The sequence below is a fragment of the Oxyura jamaicensis genome, chromosome 7 (genome assembly GCF_011077185.1).
Source record: "Oxyura jamaicensis isolate SHBP4307 breed ruddy duck chromosome 7, BPBGC_Ojam_1.0, whole genome shotgun sequence".
NCBI classification, from domain to species: domain Eukaryota; kingdom Metazoa; phylum Chordata; class Aves; order Anseriformes; family Anatidae; genus Oxyura; species Oxyura jamaicensis.
Window position 1 is genome coordinate 35,649,146 of NC_048899.1, and position 6,730 is coordinate 35,655,875.

Here is a 6,730-nt window from a genome sequence, read left to right on the forward strand (position 1 = left end):
ATTTTTCTCACCTGATACGTACACCCATAACAAAGCAAATGACAAATCACACACCACCAAAGATCACAGGAACCTGTTAGTCTGGGTATCTGCCTCAGCTGGGTTAACTTGCACTAGTCAATTAAAGTATTAGTCCAGAAACAAGAAATAACAACCAAACAAAAAGCTGGGATGAACATGTCCTATAAAGCATCAGTTTTCCTATCACCCTTGTGCCTCTTCAATTACCTTCCTTAGGTCTTGCCCATCTGCCTCTCCTGTTTTTGTCTTTCTTCCCTTTCCACTTTTGGCCGTTCTCCTTGACGGTATCTCCACAGCCTTTCTGCAGCAGGTTCCCAGCCACAAGCCCCCAGCCATTAGCAACCCCTCTGCCTCGCACCACTGACAACATCATGTGGGATGTCACATTACATCCCAAACATCATCCTACTCTTCATTCCTCTACCCATTCTTGCCTCTTGCGTTTCACCTCTCTCCTTTCTCCTTTTCATGGTGTCTTGATTTGGGGAGGGAAATACAGTGAAGCCAGGCAGGACAGGATTCTTGTTCTCCTAGTGAGAGCCTCATCCAGAATCACAGCAACATGCCTCAAAATAACCACCATAGAAATGAAAAAGCTGCATGCTTTATCCGTGTCTTCATCTGCATACAACCCTTTCCCTAAAGGAGAAATTTCTTCTCATATACAGCACATGACTTTCTTTATACAGTACTGTACTGGGTCTGGCTGGGATGTTACCTTTCCCTGCAGCAGCCCATACAGTGCTGCGCTCTGCACTTGTAGCTAGAACAGCAGTGGTATCACACCAGTGTTGTGTCTGCTGCTGAGAAGTGCTGGCACAGCATCAGGACTCTCTCTGACCCTCCTAGGGGGTGGGCAAAAAGTGAGAAAGAAACATCAGCAGGGCAGCTGACCTAAACCAACCAAAGGGATATTCCATACCATATGATATCACACTCAGCAATAAAAGGTGGAAAAAGGAAGAAGAGGGGAGGGGTGGGCTCTCGTTGCGAAAACGTCTGTCCTCCTCCCGAACACCGGCTACGTGCGTTGAGGCCCTGCTTCAAGGACGTGGTCAAGCATCGCTCATTTGTGGGAAGTAGAGAGTAATTTCTTTCCTCTGCATTTCCACATAGCCTTTACTTGTTTTGTTTAGTTTTTCCCTTTCCCCCTCCCTTTTCCCCTTTCCCTTTTTTCCCTTTAGTTGAATTGTTTAATTAATAATAATATTTCCTTAATAATATATATATATATATTTTTTTCCCCTCTTTAATTAAATCATCCTTATCTCAACCCGTGAGTTGTTCTTTCCTTTACTTCTTCCCCTCCTCATCTGAGGAGGGGGAGTGAGAGAGCAGTTGTGGTGTTCAACTGCCTAGCACGGTAAAACCACCACAAGTACGCAGTATTACTTTTGTTTTCTCATTATGTTTGGAATACCTCTAACACAACAACATCCAAGGGCTGGTGCAGGTTTGTTTTATTAACAGGAGCTGATGTAGTCTTTCATGGATAAATTACCGCAGATTCTCAAAGGGTGAAGACCTAAGCGTATGAGAAATTACACCAACGAGAATATGATGATGCAACACTGTCCACCAGAATTAGGAAATCCATGAAGTTAATTGCACAGGGCCGTGCAACAACATGCAGAACATTCCAACAAGAACTGGGAGATGAAGAGGTCAAATGGAAGAATAAATAAGGGGTTACCACTGACGGTCATAGCTAGCATCATTGTGTTGAGAAATGCTTTATCAGTAGGCTGCAGTTCTGATGATGGCCTTTTATTGTCTTTTTTTTTTTTTTTCTCCTATGTGGCAACACTTTATTTTAAGTACCTTATCATTATGAATTCATTTAGTATTGATTGCAGAGGCTCTGATCATAAAGAATTAATTTGGCATGCCATGAATGTCATATGCATTTGTATTTAAAAAAAAAAAAAAAAAAAAAAAAAAAAAAAAGCTTTAATTCCAGATTAATTAATATGGGGAAATGTTATTGCTTTTGTAATATCACCATTATAATGCACCTCATTTTTTTCCAGTAGTTCAGATGCCTGCCCTCAGTACTTTTAGCAGAGTTTCTTCATTCTTTCACACATTTTTTAAAGAGTAACTAGAAGCTTGCTATATTTCACTCTTGGATATTTTCTTGTCTTTGGGGTTAGGGTTTAAAAAACTCCCAGAGCATCTAGTGGTCCAAAAATTTCTTACATTTATTGAAATAGCTGGACTAAGTAAGTTTTCCTACCTATGTGACAACACTGAGACAAGCAAAAGTAATTTAAAGCTTGAATTTCTTGCTGGCCCAACAGAAAGACTTGCATCTTGAGAGAGTGAGCAAACACAGAAGGAATTACCTGCGACTTCAAATTCTCTGTAGATATGTCAAAACACACTTTGAGCAAATTGAGCCTTGACTAAAAGCAGGTATGTGCTTTGGACACGATGTCTCATTGCATCTGTTACAGGCAATGTGTCAGCCACATCTCCATCCGGCTGCTTCTGACTGTGATGCAACATGACACAGTTTGATAACAAAAGGATGTAATACACCATAATGACTCCAGGCAGGCAATTGCAATGCAATGGGACGTGCTGCCATGTAGTAGCAGGTGACATACCTCTTCAATCAGTCATGGACTAATCGCTAAAGCCTCCAGTTTAGGTTCATTTTGGAAAAAATCCTAAAGTCTTGATGATTACTTTCATCTGAACATTTCAATATTGCTTCCTGCTGCGCTTACCCTGGCTTCTCTTCACTCTTGCTGACTTTCCAGGTAGTGGCTGACACGGTGTGCCAAAAACAAACAAACAAACAAACAAAAACAACAATGAACGTCTGGGGTCCAGGTTGTGCACAAGCCGATCCTCTCTGCTAGGCAATATTTACACATTCACCCTTAAAAATTAACAAAGAGAATGCTGCGAAGGTAAGAGGCTATTCTTTATTTGTGCTATGGGAAGCAATAATGGAGATTTACAGTTCTTCAATACAGCAAAGGATTTCCCAGAATGCTGACTAACAGAACTACTCTGTACTTTATTGATGTACCGACGCACTGAAAACACAGGTTTATTAATAAATAGCTTGACTAAAGATGTAGAGGGAGCTCAGAGAAGGGCAGAGCCCATGAAAAACAACGGGGAAGTGTGGAAAAAAAATATTTTATGAGACTGAAGAAACATGATCAGGAGATTAATTTGGGGGATCGGGAGAGAAATTTAAGTGCCTGGGGAAAACACTGAAGAGTGCAGGGAGATCTATGGGAGGTCTGTGCCTGCAGAACGTTTCCCCTCCTGTTTCTGATTTGTGTAGCTTTAACCATCCTGCCATCTAATTAATTTCCTTTGTAAAGAATATCACAGATGTAAAAATCACTTTAAAAAAAAATAATCCCTGTTTATAAGTGCAAAGCATCAGACCCATGTTGCATGGGAAAGAGCACTGAAGGAAAGAGTACTCAGGGCCACTGGCAGGGGACAAGCACCACTGGAATGTCCTCAAGCACTGCTGTTGCCATGTCCCCTGTGCACCATCTGGACATCACACCTCAGCCCTGGTCCTTGCTGGAGCAACCTCTTTTAGAGAAACCAGCGGATTTAGGGTAAAACTGGCCTCCCATGCAGCCTGCTACCACTTTGCCAGTGGACTTTATTTGCTTGCATCTCAGCCACCGGTACTCGACTCCCATCGCTCAGTGGGACTCCGAGCCAAGCAAGAGGAATAGCAGGGGAAAACATCCCTCACATCTTCCCTTTCAACCTCAGAGGCGCGGGGAAGCGTTTCAACGTGCAGCAGATGTGCTGAGACCAAAGTGATCTCTTCCTCATGATTACAGTTGGTTATACCTGGGGATGTGCAATTTAATTCAGGCACAAATGTGCAAAGGAGAGCGGTACTAAAGTAAAATAAGTGGTACTAAAGCCTTTGTTCCATCTACGGTAATATGGCGTTTTATTTCACTAGACCTGGCTCACACATAAAGAAAAGAGGCACAGTTTGATACATGCCTTCTCTGATGAGCACTGCTAAGTAAGTGTATTTGTTCTCAGTGTTGTTGTCATAAATATCATGAAATTTCTTATTTGAAGTTGGGAACTAATGATTCTTTCTCCTTAATGTGCTACAGTGACTCTGCACCCTATTGTTTTCCACCATTTGAGAATGCCCAAGGATGTCATTATAACTTCATGTATCAATATTAAACCTTTGCAAACAGTCAACTAAATGAGCAGTTATCTTTGTTTCTGAAAAGAGTGTACTTTTTTTTTTTAACTTCATTTATCAGTAACTAGGTGTAGTCAATTGCTCTCCAGTATTGATCACAATATCTATAGCAGTCACAGAGTACCTTTGCTCAAGGTCATTGTAAGGTCGAGTTATGATCAATATGAATTGACTGTCTGCAAATAAATTTAAGTAGCTGACATAACTGAAAGGAGTACTTACTTAAAATTAAGGTGGACTCTGTGTCCCTGTGTTAGAACAGCTCATGGTCTATATAAGCATGGAGGAGGTACAAGCAGTCTGAATGTGCAACACCAGTTCAACAATGGTTTTCTATTTTTTTTTTTTCCTTCCTGCAATTAGAGGTAGATAACTGTGGATATAATCCTGAAAATGTTTACTTGCAGGATTAAAATACACCAGTCTTCAATCTTGTCTGTAATGTGCTGACTCCCTTGGTATCAGACCCATTGCATTTAAAGTAAATAATCTATTATTAAAAATATATATATATATATATACATACACACAGGGTCTCTATTGCAACTCTGCATTTCCTGCTGTCTTTTTGTGCTCTATTCTAGAGAATCCAGGCCAAAATTCTTCAACATCCATACCTACACCTTGTTCTTCAACTCCTATTTAGACATCTATCTGGCTTTCTGTGCCAACAGGTTCCTTCTGGTTTTAACACCTGTCAACATGCAACCATATTAAAATACTTTAAATCGAAGCCATCAACCTTTCAAAAATAAAAATAAAATCAGTAATTTCTACAGACGCTGTTGAAATTTCAGAGAACAGCTACCTGAAGACTGTACAGTCTCTGAAAATAAATGAAAAAATAAATAGCCCGGTGGAATAAGAACAGGTGCATTAAGCTGAAATGGGGTCACACACAACTAGCCAAGACACTTCCCAGGTGGGACAGGGCAGTTTGGCTCAGAAGACGACCTGTGATCAGGTCACTGGCCACTGGATGTCACTGCTGCCTACCCGAAGGTAGCCTACAAAGCATTTATGTGACTGTAAAAATTGTGGCTGTAGGAAGCAGTTTTGCTGGAAACATTCCACATAGTTAGGCAATTTCTAATTTCAGAAAAATAGGCTCATAAAGCTGAAGAAGGCAATACCCAACTTCAAGAGTAATTAGTTTCATTTGTTTGATTCAGCCTTAGCTGAATGAGAAACACTAATAAACAGTATGTTTGGGGGTCACAAGTAGTTCCAGAAAGTTGCAGCTATCGTGCTTTTAAAAAAGGACATCTTCATTAGAGGTATTGCTTTACTGGTACCATTTGAAAGAACAAAAAACAAGCCCTCACCTTGAAAATCATCCGTTTATTTCTATCAGTCTGTACCTTCAGGAAGAGTATATTAGTTTGGCTTGCCTAAAGGAGATACCATCACTGCTCCCAACCATTGCAACCAACCGCTCAACATAAGCCCCACTGAATTGGAGACAACCTGAACAATACCTAGGAAAGATCTGGCCCACATCTGAAAAAAAAAAGTCAGAAATTATTTTCTATACTTAGGCTATAGAGTCTAAATTATTATTGTTGTTATTAATTGAAGCCATTCATCTTGGTTCTTCACATTAGTGCAGAGGCTCTACGGGTGGGATTTATGTGACCAAATGCAGATGTCTATCTTGCAGACATCTGAGCCAGGCTCTTCTCACATTCAGGCTAGAAAAAGAGATGCCATTAATGTGGGATTAACCTCATCCGAAAGCAGATATAAAAACGTGCCAGATGAACTGCATTTTAAAGGATCTACTTCTCCCTCCTGCTTAAAGGAAGCCCAAAATGACTAGCTCTTATCTAGACATCTAAAGGCAGGTGAGCTCGCTCTCATTCCCTCTGACTAAGATAAAAGATAAAAAGGATGTTCCAGGTGCTTGAAGCAGGAAAAACAATACAGCCTCTCTTAAGACCAGAGTTCTGTGTTAATTCACACCTCCAGAAGGGTGGCCTTAAGCCTTCCCATGAAATACTCTAAAAAAGAAAGCTAAGACCACAGGGATATCGATAGCGTGAGGCTTCCCAAGACAGCTGAGCCCTCGTAGACTGCTTCTGCTAAGGGTTTTACTCTGTTAGCTCCTAGTCACAGCTGCACGTTTCTAACCCTCCTTGCTGGGTTGCTTTTCTCATAGCTGAGCATGCTGAACCAGACCACCAAGAGGTTGGATAAGTACCAGACCTCATGCAGAAAGAGTATGGGAGCACACAAAGCAGGCAGGGTGGCAGGACCAACTTTTCCTGGCAATAGTGAGCCATCAGATCAGATCAACCATCTCAAAAAACTATGACAACACAGTGCTGTTGGGGGAGAGGACATCGAAGCTGGGCAGTACCTCTCCTCAGGATTCCCTATATGCCAATTCCAGCCCTGTTTTGGCATTCAAACCCCTCTTTAAGACTTCAGGCATTTCATAAATTTGAGTCCCAGCTGCACTTCATGCTTCACTGACACCTCAAGATGGATTTT

At 41.2% G+C, this 6,730-nt stretch overlaps 1 long non-coding RNA gene across 1 annotated transcript; it reads right to left on the reverse strand.

The window, feature by feature from the left end:
* Nucleotides 1-3,557: 3,557 nt before the first annotated feature.
* LOC118170345 lies at nucleotides 3,558-5,723 on the reverse strand. Its single transcript, XR_004752668.1, has 3 exons — nucleotides 5,563-5,723; nucleotides 4,855-4,931; nucleotides 3,558-3,858 (listed from the first exon to the last, which is right to left on the reverse strand). It is a non-coding gene; the product is annotated as an uncharacterized LOC118170345 (long non-coding RNA).
* Between the last annotated feature and the right edge of the window lie 1,007 nt (nucleotides 5,724-6,730).